This window comes from Candoia aspera, chromosome 2 (assembly GCF_035149785.1).
Source record: "Candoia aspera isolate rCanAsp1 chromosome 2, rCanAsp1.hap2, whole genome shotgun sequence".
In the NCBI taxonomy this organism is placed as follows: Eukaryota; Metazoa; Chordata; class Lepidosauria; order Squamata; family Boidae; genus Candoia; species Candoia aspera.
The window spans coordinates 41,024,723-41,043,350 of record NC_086154.1 but is presented as its reverse complement, the minus strand read 5'-3'; positions in this window follow the sequence as shown (position 1 = coordinate 41,043,350).

Below are 18,628 nucleotides of genomic sequence, written 5' to 3'. Positions count from 1 at the left end.
TTACAGTGATAGAAAGAAACACACATGCAAACATACATACCCATTATATTATTCCTTTGGGGACAAACAGAAAACAAAAAATAGTAAGTGAAATAAATTAATGGCATGAGATAAGAAAAAGAAAGAGAAACATTATCAAAAATAGTTCATACAAACACCACTTGCTTACTTCTCTCTATCTTGCAAACCATCCTACCATGTCTGTACACTGCTTCATATGTTGCCTTTTGTTCTTTAATCTTATCACCAGCTTATCAACTGCATTCAACCACAACATTCTTTTTCCTCTTGACCTATTCACTCTTCCTTCATAAATTTGATTTGCAATTCATTTGTCATTCATTCTCTCTAGTTGGCCAAACTTCAATAAAAAATTTTTTTTATATTTTTGCATTCTGCCTACATTCATTATTGACCAAATCTCTTCTGGTTTTACAACAGACACTTCTTAATTATGCCAATCCTACAGTATTCCATTTTTATGTTTATCTACATATCCAGTTCTCATTTCCACATAACAAATAGGGCAGAAGGGTGTTTTACACACACAGTAATTTTCATGTCCTTCAAAAAACATTCACTTCTCTCAGTGGGCCACATGGTCCTATCCCTTTTTACAAACATTTGTTTGCAAATGTTAGAAACATTTGTGTATCTGAAAATGTCTCTATTTGCCCATGTTTAGTAAACTTATTTAATATACACGTTTGCTACTTGCTCTACTTTCTCACTACATTTTCCCTGTCAAATGCAACTTGGGTTTTGATACATTCATTTTCAATATACCTAAAATGTATCAAAATTATTTAGATTCTCAGCTAACAGCATACCTCTAACATCACAATATTTCTTACACAATTATTCTCAACCTTAAACAGCCAGGGGGACATCAAACAACTTCATCTTTCTTCTGGCTCAATGCTGAACATTTCCTAAGGATTCCATTTGTTCTCATACATCCTTTACCTCCATATTTATGCTCAACATTCACCAGCCAAACTTCCATGTTTGCAGAAAACCTTCCATTAACTTATTGACATTATAGTATACTTTCTCTAAATCAGCAAATGTACAATAAGATTTCTTTTTTTACAGTCACACATTTCTCTGGGACCTGCTGAAGAGTAAAAATCTAGTCTGTGCATGCCTTGCCTGACATAAGCTGCACTTCACTTCTTAAATTCTGTCATTCTAGCCTCTTGTACCCTTTCAATGAGAATTCTGCCAATCAACTTCCCAGGAACACTTAACTAATCCCGCTGTAGTTTTTGCAGTCATTTGTACTACCTTTCCCTTTATATAGGGGAACATTATAGGGCATTCTTTCATGAGGCACAGATGGAGTCTTCATACATACATGAAACAAGCCACACAGCCAGTCCATAACCAAACCGTATTTGTATTTTAAATTTCTGTAGTTACCATCATCTACATTACACTTGCAGCCTTGTCATTTTTCAACTTTCTCGTAGTATTTTTACTTACTTTTCATCACTAATTTTTCATGGACACTATAGCATTTGTCTCAGTTCCACTCTTCAACATATCACAGTCATTCCCACACAAACCTCTAAAATAGTATTTCCTAATTCCCTTAGCTGAGTTTCATTCCTTTTATTTCCTCCCTTTTATTTTTAATTTCATTCTTTCTTCTTGAGGCTCCTTGTTTGGGCTTCCTGTTTAGCCTTCTTCCCTCATTTCCAAAACATTTTTTTTTATTGCTGTCATTATTACTCTACATTTTCTTTGCCTCTTTTAATCTTAACTATTCCTCGCTCTCTCATCACAATCTCAGCAACTTTTTTCTTTAATATAATATAATCATAAATCTATAATAATATATAAACTATATATTTCTCTGGTTCTCATTTTTGCAGCAGTTTTTCTCTTTGACAATCTCTTTTCCTTCATTATTCCACCAGGCATACTTCCAGCTACTGTTAATAACACACACTTCTGGTACACCATGCAATATAATTCTTTTCATTACGTTCCAAGCACTTACACATTCAATTTTCTTAAATCCACTTTCTATTCATTCTGTTGGGAAAGTAAACTGTCTTCCAATATTTTTTTCGTAGAAGACTTTTAACCCTTTTAAGAGAAGGTATAGACTAAGTTACCACCCTCAATAATACTAGTGTGACATATAACATGCAGCTTTGCCACACTGACCAGTATTTTACAACAAGGTGTAGCAATTAAAGCGCTGGCCTAGAAACGAGGAGACAGTGAGTTCTAGGCCTCCCTTGGGTATGAAGGCCGGCTGGCTGTCTCTGGGCCAGTCACTCTATTTCAGCCCAACCCACTTCACAGGGTTGATGTTCGAGGAAAATAGGCAGGTGTATTAGGTATGTTCACTGCCTTGCATTGACCAAATATAAAGGTAGGATTAAAAAAATCTAACAATAGTAATGACTGCAACCAAAACCTGGTTTCACCCCAAGGATGCTCACGCTGTTTAATGCATGATAGCAGCTCTAATCTAGCAACTATTTGCAAGCCAAAATACTGTGCCTGTGCACCCCAACTAGGAGATATATGCAATGCATGATGCACTGTTAGAATGCCTAAAAAAAAAGTGAGAGAATAAAGTGAGAGAATAAATTGTATCTTTATTTGAAGATTGTTCTTGTTCCTGTAAACACTGAGTGCCTCAGCTCTTATCAAATGAGACCAGTTAGTACACATGGCATTGACCCTAGAAAAACTAGTTTGGGGTTCAAAAACTATAATTGCACAGAAATCCTATGAATCCATAATCATAGAATGCAATCCATAGAATCTTTATATAAGGTGACTTCAGGGGTAGTGAATGCGATAGCTGGAAATCGGGGAGGGGGAACTACCCCTTTACTCCTTCATTTCTAATTCTTAAAATCATCCCAGAGTGTACAGAACAGTTTCCATCAATTCATGGAGAAATACAGGTACATACCTTTCAATCTCTAAAATAATTCTTGTTTTGGAAATTATACAGCTGGAACTGTCATCCTTTTTAATGGCTCTGTCCTAACCTACACCAGCATAAAATGTGCTGCCCCCATTATCATTCTTTATCCTGTCTCAATTCATTGCTCAATGAGGCCTTCCTGATTTTTCTCTTTGCAGCATATGAAAAGCAAAGCTGATTCCTTTGGCTTTTCTGTTCTTCCTCTCTTGCATATCACCAACTAGTGGAAAAACATCCACCAGTCATGGCACTGCAGCAGGAATAGGGTGGATATGGCTGCAGGACTCATCCCATCATCTCTAGCTACTTCCTGCACTCCTCCACCTACATCCCATTCTGTCATATTCCAAGTTGAATAAAGCTTGGGTTTAAAAAAAAGTTTTAATCACAGAGTCCAAACAGCACCTTACTTTGTATTTCTCATTCTTTTATTTTATTATATAAGAAAAACAGACACTTTCAGATCCCTTCATGCTGTATTTGGGAGGCTATGTTGGAGATAGGGAGCTTGGTCATATCATTTCAGTGTTACACTGTTAAGGTTATGCTGTTGTACCAATTCAGTGTTGTTCATTGTTGCACCATTTGAAACCTTGGCAAATGGTTTTCTTTTTGTTTCCCTAATTACTATGTTCATCCCTTTACAGAGACAACAGAATGGTGGCAGATGAAGCTGCCTGGAGACCAGAAGACAAGAAACATCCTGCACAGTCTGAAACAGCTAATAGATGTCTCTGATCCCCATCTGCTAGTAGTAATCTATAGATTCTGATAGTAAAACTTTACAATAAAAGTAGTACTGACCTACATGGCATTGGTTGCTTAGTTTGGTCTACCTTGAAGGGCTGACATCAATCTTGCAAGTCTGAATAAGCTTCTCCCCTCCCTCCCTTTATCTCTGTGTGAACTAAGGAGGAGTTTGTCTGAGACATTTACTCACGTTACATTCTTGGCCCGGGTTCAGGCCCCTTTTACCTGACCATTGCCTCGGTAGAGGTTTTTCCTTCTGTCCTTCAAGGTCACTCCCTCTTTCCTTCACAAAGGTCTATAGCAATATTATATTTATCCATTTCCTTAACCTCAGTATTTCTAACAATACTGTATATTTATATGAGCAGTTTCTTCAGTTCTTCATAAAGTCACTTCCATTTTTCAACACATCTGTTTTAACATGTCAGTAAATTTCTACTTACAAGACAACAAGATACTAGTCAGATATTTCTGCCATTTTGAAAGATTGCCGGGAGCCTCAAAGCTAGGTTTCATCAGCTTGAACATTTAAAAATAATTCAGCTGAAACACAGTGGAATATAAACAGTATAATTTTGCAAACAGTGTCTGAGACATGTACTGTTCTGTGACATCAATTTGACACTGCAGGAATATGAAGGTATGAGTTGAAATGTTTTGAGACAAGAAAATAATCCCTTTGCCAAAATCAAAATTAAAGCTTTTAAGTACTACTTTAGAGAAATGTCAGTTGAGCTGAGAGTAGAAAAAAGTGAAATATGAGGCCTTTAAAGTCTGAATAAACAGATTTCAGTTATAAGTATTTAGGGTATTCCACTTATATTTCAGCTGTATTTATTTATTGTATAATTGTAATTAACATCAGGTTGGTTCTTGTTTCCCAATTCAGCATTTTTAATCTGCTCTGTATCATCTATAACCTCCTCCAGTTTCTCATATTCAGTTTTGTATTCCTCCATCTTATTATCTCCACAAACACTTCTTTCTTACTTACCCCTAACAGACCACAATCCCACAGAGCAAAAGATTACATTAACATAACCAGACCAAATGCAGGATAAACTGCACCTCTAATTTATCTGAAAAAAAGTTTCCAGATTCTCTGTATCACCACCAGCATTAGTCTAAAACCGAGCAACTACTATCATCAAAAGTAGCTCCTTTCAAGTTATTAAAAATGGAAATAAGGGGTTCCCAGGTTATGCCACAGATGGAATCAAGTTTGAGGCTCCAAGAGGTACTTTGCCAGAGGTGGAAAAAAGTCTCATTTTGTGGGGAATAAGACAAACATTTTTGACAACAGAGACAATAAGGCATTTCAAGGGAAGAACTATGATCTGGATATGTGAATTCTAGAGCCAGAGTGGGTTGGAAATAATGCTAAGAAAGGATTATGAAAACCATCGTAGAGCCCAGGTGAATACCAGATCAATGATAGAGTCAAGCTAAAACTTAACAAATTTGCCTGGTGCTCAAGCAAAAGAGGAGAAGAAAAAAAGTGGGGGGGGGGAGGCATGATAGGTGGCGACTTAGCAGTCAAGTACACATTTACATGTACAGTATATATAGCTCCCAGGGATCAATAATTTAATCAGAAGAAGAACATAATATTAATTTTAGACAATGAAAGATACACAGCCAAATAAATTCCAACCCTTCTGCAGTCTACCAAGTCATTTTTTGTTCCTAACATTTTTTCAAGCCTCCATGTGTGTGTGAATTCAGTTTGTTTCCTTAAAACAAAAGCACTTCTTCAGCAAGGTGTACTCCCAAAATCAGGACTCCCATAACATCTTTTCAGACTAACAATTTTATTTAAAGGCATATCCTTTTATCTGTGGGTATAGCACTGATTCCAAAGTAAAACTCTAGTATCAGGTTAGGAGAATCAAGCTCCATTTTAATATGCAGCCACCATTATACTATGCTTCCAATTAATTTAAATTTAGAATTTCACATGCTCAGAATGTCAGAAACATAGAAGAACAGTAATAAAGCATGAAATGGTAGGGGCAGGTGAGAGAAATATGATTTGAGTGCTTTTCAACTGAAGTAATAAACAGACATCCAGAAGACCATTACTTCTGGAGTCTAAAATATTTAACTATGCTACTGTCAGCAACTATATTTATTGGATGAAGGTGGAGACTGATGAGTTAAGAGCTTAACTCTACTTGTAGAACTGTACTACATTTTGGTTGGTTGAGTGTTTACAGATACTGGCCTGATCATACCTCATTTCTGTTGTGGTGGAGGCTAGCTAGCAGTGTTCCAGGGTACAGAATTGTTTCTGTAATTTACATTTTGGACAATCTTTTATGAATGCATGTCACCAAACTTGGTGGAAGTGACTTGCATATTTGTCTTGCAGACTGCCATTCTATAAATGTCTCACCATACAGTATGTTCTTCCTTTCCACTTCCAGGTATTAGAAGGTTATGTCTCACTTGCTTATTTAAAAAACCCACAATGGAGGAATGATTCTTCAGGGTTGCCCTTATTCTTCATCCTTCACAATGAATAAGGGAGGGCAAGGGAAAATTTGAGTCTAATTTTTATCTGTATAATTACCAAATAATTTTAATCTGCCACTCGCTTTTGGCATATAGTTTCAGTCTTCATCTACTGGTCTATGACTGAATAAAAATCAATTTGGTTTATTTGATTTCAGTCTTCATTCTCTTCGCACAAAAAGCAAGACTCTTTCTGCAACATTGTATTTTGGGAACAGATGTCCAAAAAGCTGCAAATAGCTGGTCACCTGAAGGCAGTCAAGAGATATATAGCTGATGTAATATTCCACCTTAGTCCAAAGGACTAGACCAGTCATGCTGACTGGGAATTATGGAAGTTGTATTCCAACAGATCTGTAAGACACCAAGTAAGGACAGACAACTCTGTCACACACTTTCAGAAATTCTTGCAATGACTGGGGAAAAAAATCACTCTTGTTTATATTATGTGTAATCCTCAATTTCATATGTCCAGGACAAAATCAAACGGATGGAATTGGGAAGGGGAGAGGAGATGAAGGGGCAGGCTGCAAGAGCTGGTTTACCTTTCATTCATTCCTATTGCTTAGGAAGCACACAGTAACAGGAAGATTACAAGGCAGATATTTATTTCATATATTAGTCATAATAATGTAAACTTTTTGTAAATCTCAGCTGTTTCAGAGCATGCTCCTAACGACTTGTTAATTTTACATAGTTTTACAGGACAAAAATCCTGGCATTTGAAGTTTGCACTATTTAAAACAAATGTCAGGTTAAAAAGAGGTAGAAGCACATCTAAAGTTTAAGGAGGGCTGGAGAAAGATCAATAAAGGAGAAAGAAGCACTCACAAAATATAGGCCTATCATGGGTGAGATAAATTTAAGGCACACGTAAAAACTAGGTTTGGGTTTTAGAAAGCATAGTGGCTTGCTTAATTTTTGTTGCTGGACTTAAATCTAAGTGTTACTGTTAGATCTCAGTAATAGGTGGTAAAATAAGCTGAATAAATAAAATAAGCAGAGTGACCATTCTAACTGCAGCACTTGAAATAAATTCCTTTGAAATCAATAGGATGTGAAACAGTTTGGAAGCCAGGTATAGGTTAGTGTAATCAGTGAACATTAGTCTGGATATACTAGGCAATAACTGGAATGAAATTGAGGGTTCTTAAAAGTGGAGAAATGAATTCTTAACTGTCTGTTGGATAAAGTTTATTTTTAAAATTCCACTGCAAAGAATTATGTTTTACACTGTGAAATAGCTTCCTTTTGTAGCAGAGTTCAATAAAAGGCAGCTTCATATCACATACAACATGTACATGGTTTGCAAACTACTCCAAAGGTCTTCCAGATTACAGTAAATTTACACTGGGGAATGAAAAATACAATGTGCATTATTTTCTAAATGCTACATGATGCTTGTTTTAAGTGAGAGCACTATAACATTCTACAAAATTGGTACGCAGTAATGAAGTACTTTCTATAGAATGAAATCACTGGGGCTTAAATAATTTCACCTTTGATTCTGCATTCCATGGCAGCAAAAAGTGATGCCTGCTCTTACATCTAAGATCAGGTACAAGGAGTCTGCAAAAAAGAATCCAACCAGAACTGGACTTCATTGTTAATACTTCAGGCAAAGGCTGGTCAGCAATTGTTGTGGAGATTATGATGTTGATAATTATAATAATAATTATTATTTAGAAAAAAAATGGTGCTAGGACAAATTGTCTTGTCTCTTCACAAAAGTATGGTTGCCAGGAAGGCTCTTTCTTTTCAATCTTTGGTCGGGGTAAAGAGGGCGTGTATGAGCAAGAGAATGAGGAGGAGTCTCAGTTCTTAAGAAATGAGATTTGTCTCAATTACTTCCCCAACCCAAGATTAAAGGCTGAGTAACCCACACTCATATGCAATTTAAGAAAAAAAAAAGTGTTGGCTTTCTTCCCAGAATCAGACAGTAAATGGGTTAAAACAGACTTGAAGCCTTCTTTTCTCCTCAGTCATATACTTGATTGCTCAGCTAGAATTTCTTTCTCCCTTCCTCGCCTCCCTCCCAGGAATAATCTTATTTGTTATGAAGTAAGTCAACCATTTATTCATCTATAAGTTTCATCTGAAAGAGAATATTTCTATGATTTACTCAAAAAGGTTCTTGCCAGACTCTCCTCATCAAGCTAAATGGAAAGTAGTAAATTTGGGTTCTCTATAATTAAGGAAAGATAGTAAAAAAATACTTATGGGCCATCAACTGTACGAATTGCTTACTAATTCATTTTTTTTCTTTTTTTCTCTTCATACTGCTTTATAATTGCATCTTCAGGTCATGAACAAAATGTTTCTTGATGGTAACAGAAGTGCTGGTTTTGGCTTTTAAAGCCCAAACCTTGGGTTTCTAACAGTGTCCACAGGCGTCTATGTGCCAGTGTGACACTCCCTTGTTGCCTGCCATATTCTATGCATCACCTGATTTTTAATCTTGGGGGGCAGGGAGGACTTTTAATTAAAAATATTAAAAAGCAAAGTGCCAGCCTCCAGGATAACTTTTTCTTTACAAAAATGCCTCTGTGATCCATATGGATCCTAAAACAAAACCAATGGATGGGAGAAGTCCAGAGTTTTGTTTGGAAGTATGCTCAGAAAGAAGATGCTGAGGGTGGTAGAGCTGTCCTGGAGGAAGTGATGAGGAGGGTAGAGGCTGGTTTCCTCTGAGGAAAAATGAAGTGTTGTGAAAGGCTCTGCCCACCAGCACATCCACTTCTCTGTTCTCAAGATTCCCGGGCCCAGTTTTGACAGTTTTGGGGTCTTTTCAGTGGAAAAATGATTGCAGGAAACCCTGAAAGGCTTAACTTCACTTCAAAACTACAAAAAGGGGGAGGGGCTTTCAAAACTCCAAATGCTGCTCTTGATCCAAAAAGCTTGGACGACTCCTTCATCTCTTTGGATGGGTTACCTGAAAAGTCACATGCCTCTATAGGAACCTAACCAAGCTCAAAAATTGGTCTTGGAGATTCTGCTTGCAAACTGGCCAGAGGTTATAGTTGGCAGAGAAATAAGACAGGACCGTTTTTTCCCACAGCGGCTTTTTATTTATGGTGCTCCTTCCCCACTTAATCTCTTTATTTATTGTTTTAAGAATAGATGTAATCTTGTTTTATCCTACGTAGCTTGAAAAGAACTTTGGTGATGAAGAACAGCATATAGATATTTAAAATAGAATAGAATAAAAGAAAAGTATCAAACCTAATGGAATCTAAGCAAATATTTGTAGCTCAGGGTTGAACTGTGGAGTCCTTGGTGCTCTCTGAGCCTTGTTGTTTTCTTGCAGACGTTTCATTGGCAGACTAGGCAACATCTTCAGTGCAAAGAGACTCCTTAACCATCAAACAGCACAATACACCCTAATCAAGGAACGATTAACTCAGGCAATCAACCAAGCAGCAAACAACAGCCCAATCAAAGAACTCCCAAGGAGAAAACAACACCCCTACCAACGCGGGCAGGGCAAGCCACTGCAAATAAACTGAGAGCAAGGCCCATTCCCTCTTTGCACTGAAGATGTTGCCTAGTCTGCCAATGAAACGTCTGCAAGAAAACAACAAGGACTCCACTAATGGAATCTGTATGATGCCCTAAAATATATATATTAACTTTGTTTTTCCTTTTCAGCATTATTTTTAAAATGAAGGGGAAAAAAATCACATAACAATACGTGATATCTAACTACCTACACTAGTCTTTGAGCCATTCATTTTCAAAACTATTCCTCATTCCATTATACAATCTAAATTTGCTGCAAATTATCTGGGTCCTCAGCCAGCATCATTTGCATACAAAAGTGCAGATATATTTACACCCCAAAACAAGTCTAATGTCACCAAAAGTATTCCTTACATATTTGTCCATAAATACCTTAAACAACCAAGGGGGCACCACATGTCCTTGTCTTACTCCCTGATCAATGTCGAAACATTCACTAAATATTGTCAAACATGCTTCCTTCTATCATAAGCCACTTTTATACCGGTTAGCAACCAACCATTAATTCCATATTCATGCAAAACATTCCATAATTCAAGCCTATTCACTTTATCATACGTTTCTCTAAATCAATAAATTTTATTTCAGACAATAAAATTAAATCAACCATTTTTCTATCTTACATTTGCATATTTCTCAAGTTATCTGCTGAAGGGCAAAAACCTGGTCTGTACAACTTCTGCCTGGCATACTGTCACCTGTGCTTCACCCATTTTTCTCAGTCACCTCTCATAGCCTTTTTATAAGAAGTCTGCCAACAGACACCCTTTCAGGGACACTAAAATAAATTAATCTCCTGTAGTTTTTGCTGAGCCTTCTCCCTGTATAGGAGAATAGCAGCATTCTTCAAAAGATCAGATGTAGTCTTCACATTTTAAAGAAATCACATAGCCACCCCCCAACAAACCATATCTAAAATATTCCTTCCCACATACCCCAATGATCACTTTTTTTAAAATTCTGTTCCCTCTGCATGAGGCTTGTTTTGTCGTCTTCAGCCACTTCTAAAATAGTTTTTATTTCCATCAAAATCATTCTGCAAATGAGCTATCTGGGAGCTGGAAGTAAAACTCTTCTACTTCAGGTGATAGGAAACATAGTAAAATAATGCACCACTTGACTTTTTTAAACAAACAAGGCCTGGAGGAAAACTAGGTATTCAGGAAAATAAAAATTCTAATTTTAAAAAATCTACCAGATATTGATCTGGCAACCTTCTTTATCCTAAGCAGAGATCATAGTAAAACCTGTTAGAATGGAACAGGATGGAAAGAAGAGAATTTCTACTTTAAAGTATTTGATGGGTGTGCATATATGTGCATTGTATATACACATTTAACTTCACTTTGAATACATGCACACAGACACATTCAAACATATAAAAGTATGTATATTAAGGAAGGAAAGAGATTGGTGATTGTTTTCCTGAAACCAAAAAGCAGGAGGGCATGGTGGCAGGGAATTACCCAATGGGAGCATGTAGAGCCTGCGATTCAGTGGTTGCCAAAATGCCTCAGTCTGGACTGGATTTTTTTCAGCTGGTTTAAAGTCAAGCTGGCCCAATATAATGGAAAAAGGAATAATCTGGAGGAAGAGCCACAACCATGACAATGGTCAGATAAAAGAAATCTGAGTCCAGGGCAGATATGAAATTTGGGAAAGCATCTCAGACATGATCCTCCCTAGTTCTCATGAAGATAAAGGGAGGGAGGGGGGCGAAGCGCCTTCAGACTTGCAAGATTCTGTTACTATAACCTTATAAGAAAAGTAATATTAACTTGCATTTCTTTGGTTTCCGAGTTTGGTCTGCCTTTGAGGGCTGACAGGAGCTACTTAAATAGTAAGAGCAAAGATGCCCTTAGAGTGAAACAGCCAGATGATTGTTTTGTTGTTGTGTTGATCTGATTTTTATCAGTTTACCTTTCTGCATTTCAGAAAGGTTCCTGGGTCTGCAAGCCAACAGCCATCACAAGATCAAAACAGGCTGTCCCAAAGAAAATGTGACAAATATTTCATTAAACAATTTTATGTAGTCTTGTGAAATTACAAATTTTATATCAATGTGAGCACATAGGTCATTAAAAAAAATCAGTAATTATTTGGGCACCTCAGACACACGAGTGCAAGTACCCCTAGATTTTCCAAAAATTCGTGTTTTTTTTTTTCCTGCAGCTTGGAAGAGGAAGAGGAAGAGCTGCCCGCTTAAAGCAGGCAATAGATTAGAAGTTATATTCTTGTTTGCAACTGTAAGATAAAGGTAATAAATGTTTTTGTGAAGCATACCCCCTTCCTATGATACTTGTTGACTGGACTATTACTATTCATTAGGTTTAAACATTTACTTACACATTTACACATATAAACATTTATTCTGTGTGGAGTTTAGAGAGGCCCTATTTTGGGGGGGTTTCTGTCTTAGACATGTTATGACATACATTGTTCTCAGAATGGCAGGCACTTGTTCCAGCAAATTCTGATTTGCTAAAAATATTTCTTTAAACTGCTTGCTCTAAATTAGCGATGCTTTCACCATCACCAAGAAGCAGAAAGGGGAATTAATTTCCTGAGAAATTAAGATACCAATTTATTTGTGACATTTCAGATCCAAATGCCTCTGAAGCTGATATTTCAAAATCCTGCTGACAAATCTTTCATAAATTCCGGAAAACAATAAACAACTTTCAATTTGCTTTTAAATAGAACTACTGTACAGAGATGTGAATGCACTTCAGTGCTTTTATGCTAACACCAAAAAGAGCAGACTAATGGAAAAGACTAAATTGATTATTCCTAAATGGTTCATGGCTATCAGAAACACAGGTTTGCTTTGCAGCTAGAGATCTCTGCTAAAAAATATTACATTCAATATTTTAAAAAATGGATAACATCATTTTTCTTTTCACTTTTTATAAGGTCAGTATTTTATCTGATTATGATTTGTACACTGTGCAATCCTGTTCATAACTTCTGAAAAGTAAGCCCCACCAAATTTGCTCAGTGCCAAAGATAAATGGGGAAGATGCAGCTCCTCATTCTGCTTTGCTTGAAGGCCACAGGTGGAAATGATTGATAGTGTTGCGACATCTCTGTGGTGGGTAGGTTTGAACTTTTGTGATTCATTTTCCTCATTTGGGGAGCTTTGAGATGAGGCTAAAGTGCCTCCTTTATGCCTTATTAAGGGGTATGGTGTCATGTTGCCCCTTAATCCACCTGAACAGTAAGCCTAATTTTAGTAGAAACTGGGTGTCTTAAGGGATAATATGGTTAAAGCACCTATCTCATTCCTTACCCAGTCAAACCTCCTAAAGGAGAAAAGAGGCAGCAGTTTTGGTCCTGCCTTCTCTGAGAGCTGGGGGGGAGTCATAATTGGGGTGCTGGCATACATGTGGTCCATGGGCTGTAGGTTGTCCCACAGTTTCATTCTCAAAACCACTCTGCTTCTGATTAATTTTAGCTTCTGAAGATGCAACTTGAATCTTGCTACAAGAAAGCATCTGCCTGAATGTTGTCTGAGGTAGAATACTAGTATGTATGATCTCTCAAGGCAGCTAGAATAGGTTATCAAACATCCTTTGGTTAGCTGCTTGCTCAAAAGCAAGAATACTTGCTGTCCAGAACAAACATGGCTGCAATTAAGATCATTTTAAATGAACACCTCAACCAACCCATATGCAGTGACAGAGAGAACTAAATCATAACTATTAACTAAGATGGAAATATGATTTTGCAGATACCTTTAGACTTCCATGATTTTGTTGCCTATCATGCGATGATTGGAATTGTTCATCATGCTAAGCCAAAATGTGGTTTCTTTGCTTTTGATTTAGCATGCTGCATTAATCAACCATTATAGTTTGTAAACCATGATGTGACTTAGCATTATGTGTGAACCCAACTAACAATGTGTGTGAAAAGTCCATAAAAAAGCATGAGGTCTGAGGTGATATAAAAATGTCTTCTGTGGTGTTTATTACATGCATATAGCTATCAAGTGACAAGTGTACATGTGCAAACTAGTATTTAAGTATACATATGCAACATTTTGTGGTGGAGGAAATGGATAGGATATTTTAGAATGAATTCTAAGCTATTGGTACCATTCATGCCCAGAAATAATAGAATTCAACATCACTTCTGTGGAATAACATGTGGATTGTGTCCTTTCTTCCCTTCAGTCAGTTTCAGGAAACTCCAGTTTCCTCACTACAATTCTTTCAGGCAAGTTGTTCCAGAATTCTCTGAGAGAGAGATCTCCCCCAAAACTTAAGGGAATATTCATTACTTATGTTAAGATAAGCCCTACCTGATGACATATTTTAAAATCTTGTCATTTCTTAGACAGCAAATGTGAAGACAACTAAACTGATATGCATGGAACGCCTTTGAAGCCATCTGTCTCTCTGCGCTCTTGAAAGCAATGAATCAATATTGGTAGAGGTGGAAAGGGGTTGAGACTGGCTTCCATTGCCTCTGCTTGTTCATCAGTTGCATAGGTACTGTTTGTTGGTATTTCTGCTGCTAATCAAGGAAGGCAGTGCTGGCAAAAGGTTATTCTTGCAGTGGGAGCCCATAAATTATGTAAAATCACAGTGTGAAATTGACTGGCTGGTTACACACTGTTTTCAGAGGTGTCAAACCAGAGTCCCTCTCTCCATTACTAGAATGACTCATATTTTATCAAAATAATGGAAGTGAAAACTTGTACCAGGATAGCCTTCCAGACAAAGTTACAACCTGTATTACTCCATTAATTCTAGCTTCATAAAGCAATCTTTGGAACGGTTGTCTATAATGAATGCAACTTTGGCCAATGTTAGGGCTGGATGTCCCATAACTTGAACTGAAGCAAGTGCAACCTGAAGCTAAGATATGCTGCCTTTACAGACACCAACTTTCTGCACCAATTATGACTTGAAAGTTTGCAAAATTTTATGGAGTAACAGATGTATTCAGGTTGTTGTCTTTTTACGATCTCAAATTTGTCAATGGGGACAGTTAAGGATAACCAAGATGAGAAAGTTCCTGAAGCTCAAATGAAGGAAAAATTCCTCTCTGAAGGATTGCTTTATTAGTAAACACACTCAGCACTATTATGCCAGGGGGAAAATGCTATGTTTAGCTTCGTTTTTCCTTTGGTGCTCTCACAGAGGTGGGAACAGGGATCAGAGTTTTTTTCCCCACCCCTTCCACCTCAGAGTGGAGCAGTGGCTGAGTGCACTATCCTACCTTCCACAGGGGCTTGAAGGCTCTAGAGACAATTCTCAAATTGTTTTTTTATTTTTTTATATTTACTAAGAATTTGCATATAATAAAAGACAAAGAAAAAAAAGAAAAGAAAAACGACCTTGAGTTATTTATAAAAATTTTAAAGGTGGGATAGAAAAATAAAATGTCATGCAATCTTTCACCTGTTCTTCTGTTTCGAATCTTAACAGAAGTTTATACATTTTTGTTATTACATGTTCAACATTTGTACGTAATTCAATTTCAAATTTCGTTTTGTATTTTTCAATTCCAATTGTCTTTTTATCTATATTAAACCTTTCTTTTAACCGTGCATATGAAAACCTTTGAAAACTGTGTCCTTCTGCAGTCAATTGTTCTCTTAACTTCGTCTTGATTTCTCCTTCATCCTGTATTAATAAGTCTCGATATGCTAACGATTTCTATCTGCTGTTTCTCTTGTATAGAATATTTCCTGTGCTGAGGTCAATAAAGGTATCTCTAGGCACAGCCTGAGCTTGTATTTATTCCATACTCTCAGTGTGGCACTTCTCACACAGTGTTTTTTTAAATCCACATTAAGTTTATCATACCATAAAAATCCACGCCAACCAAACCTCAGGTTATGTTCTTCCAAATCTAGCAAATCTTTCCAAATCTTTCTCAGCAAAAACCCATTCCTTCATCCAAACCAAACAATGGTCTGTGAAGTACAATTTAAGATTAGGTAGTCCTAGCCCTCCTCTTTCTTTTGCAGAAACAATTCTCAAATTGTTCAGGGTGAAATCATCCCAGGCAAGCAATGGGCCACAATGCTATCCACTGGGGACCTCCCCAGTGGGTTGTTCCAAGGCAGGGCTCAGTAGCACCTATTCAAATTAGAGAGACACCCACGCATGGAATCCCCATTTTCATATCACATTTGTCCTATCCTCATCCCTCTTGTATTGGTTAAGGAGAATCTGACCATGAATAACAATACCCTTCCTCCCCTCTGACAATGGGAAAAATACTATCTTGGGTAGCCAACTGTAAATGAGAGGTCTCTTTGAAGAGCACCCCAAGCCTTTCTGTGATGTTTGTATTTCTCTTTTCTCTTCCCCTGTTTACTTTCATTCTCTCCCAGTAAGTTAGTCATGTTACTGACATTCCAAGGGTATTTCTAAGTTTATGTTCACACAATACACTGAACCACAAATGCTCCCACCATGGAGTTTATGGCTGAGCATGTTGTGCTAACATAAGAAGGAGTTCTATAAACTGTGATTTGGTTAACATGACTAAACCTTTCATGGGAACATAGCCTAAGTGGCTTGGATCTATTGCCTTTCCCCCTTTGCATATTTAGGAATCCTCCTTTCCCTCTCTGCCTTTAAATTGAACCAAAAAATTACCTTTCCAAAAAGGCAAAATGGAGAAGTAAATAAACATCAGTAACACATGTTTTTCTTGTACATGAGAATATTACATATATGGGCAAGGACACAAAGTAATACTGATCCCAGTGAAGAATGAAGATCCATGCAGGGAATTGAAGGTTTATTGCTTGTAAATCTTACTCAGTCCCCATTCTGATTTCTGCCTCTGAGATTTTATTTTTATTTTCTATCCCTCCTTTATTATTTTTATAAATAACTCAAGGCGGGGAACATACCTAATACTCCTCCCCCCCCCATTTGCCCCACAACAACCACCCTGTGAAGTGAGTTGGGCGGAGAGACGGTGACTGGCCCAAGGTCACCCAGCCGGCTTTCATGCCTCAGGCTGCACTAGAACTCTGTCTCCTGGTTTCTAGCCTGTTGCCTTAACCACTAGACCAAACTGGCTTTTTATCTTATTTCTCTTGTTCCTACAGCAGTAAGAAAAATAAGCCTGTTGCTATAGCCAGAAGCTTCTTTAAAAAAAAGAGATTCTCAGCATAAAACCCTGCTCCTGATATTGATTTTGACATTTCTGTCCAATAATGCAATATGCACAGTAAGTACTTTTCTGTGTCCATGAAGTCACCAGAATTTTTGTCACAGGAATTGTGGGCTTTCAAAGGGCATTTCTGCCTGGTTGCTGCTGCTGCTGTGGCTGCAAACCTTTCCAGCTGACCCAGCATATCAATACTTATATTCTTAATAAGAAGGACACCAGACTATCCAGAAACATCTAACTGAGAGTTCTCTACCAGTGTTTATGATCCAGGCTAGTCTTCTGAAGCCTGTTTCAATGCCTAGGTGCTATGAAGCTCTGCTGGAGGAAAATACTAGCACTGCAATGCCTATGAGAGCTACTCCTTAAGGATTCAGGTTGCATCTCAACATAGCCATTAAGGATATACTGTAGTGAATGTTTAATTACAATCTGGTATGGGTTATCAGCTAGTACAGCAGTATACTGTAGTGAATGTTTAATTACAATCTGGTATGGGTTATCAGCTAGTACAGCAGTTCACAGAATCAATCTGAAAAATGAAACAGAATCTTCTCTTTGTGGCAGAACTGAAAAAGGGGAAAAATAAAAGTGTGTACAGATGGGTGCCTATGTGAATGAATATTCCTGTTTATATCATGCTTGCTATTTTTAATCTCTATAATACAGTGCCAAAAGGATGTCATGAGGCTTAAATGCTATGGCTTTCTGAAAGGTGAATCGAACTCTGTAATAAGAATCTCTACACCCCCCAGAAGTACATTCATCAAATTTATAGCAGGCTTCCAGTCTAGCACACTTTAGTTGTGTTGGACTACACATTCCATAATTTCCAGGGCTGGAAATTCTGGGATGTGGTGTGGTGCAATACACCAGAAAAGCATTCATTTGGAGATGTCTGCTACTGTTAATAGAAAAGGAGCTTGCTCAGCATTAAAGACATGTACCGCCAAAATAATGCCACAATGAGTCAAGAGGAAATATCAGGAGTGAGAAGTTTATAAAAGCACCCCCTAAAAAAAAGCTTTATTGGGAGAAAAACAGCTTGATCAATGGCCACTCACTAGGCTCTTCCACACACCACCACAAAGGTGCCTCTATCCAGGGACAGAGTTGGCTGAATACTACGCTGACCATACTTCTAACCACATTCTGACTTGGAAAGGAAGCAGAAGAGGGGCCCTCTCCATACAGAAATAGAGGGAGGACAGAGGTGGTGGGATGGGTAATGTCTGTGATGGTGCCAGCTCCTGGCAACAGGAGACCCAAAGACAATGCTTCTGTGGGATTGGAGAACTGGCAACAAAGGAGCCATTCTCCCCTGGTTCTCTCCCCCAACTTCTGCCACACATGGATCGCGGGTGGGGGAGCAGAAGGAGAGAATCTTTCGTTTGCTTCCAGTTCTGTCCTGCACTTTTAGTGGGCACCAGATTTGGAAAACGTCTGCATGGGATTTACACTTGGATCTTTATTAGGTATACCATATCTGGGCCACAAAATTCTGCAGGACAAGGCGGCAGCAAAGAGGTACAGATCTAGTGGTAGCTGGAGTTGTGTAACTCATATATAGTAGCCCGAGCCCAATCTTTAGGATGATTATACCCAGGGCAAAGTCTTTGGAGTTCAGCAGGTTCTTTTACAAGGTAAATGTTTAAGGAATAAATATTGCAATTCTGAGTTTGTATAGCAGTGCCACTGATTTAAGTAGGAATTATTTCCAAATTGAAATACTGTCAGCAGTGGACAGTAATT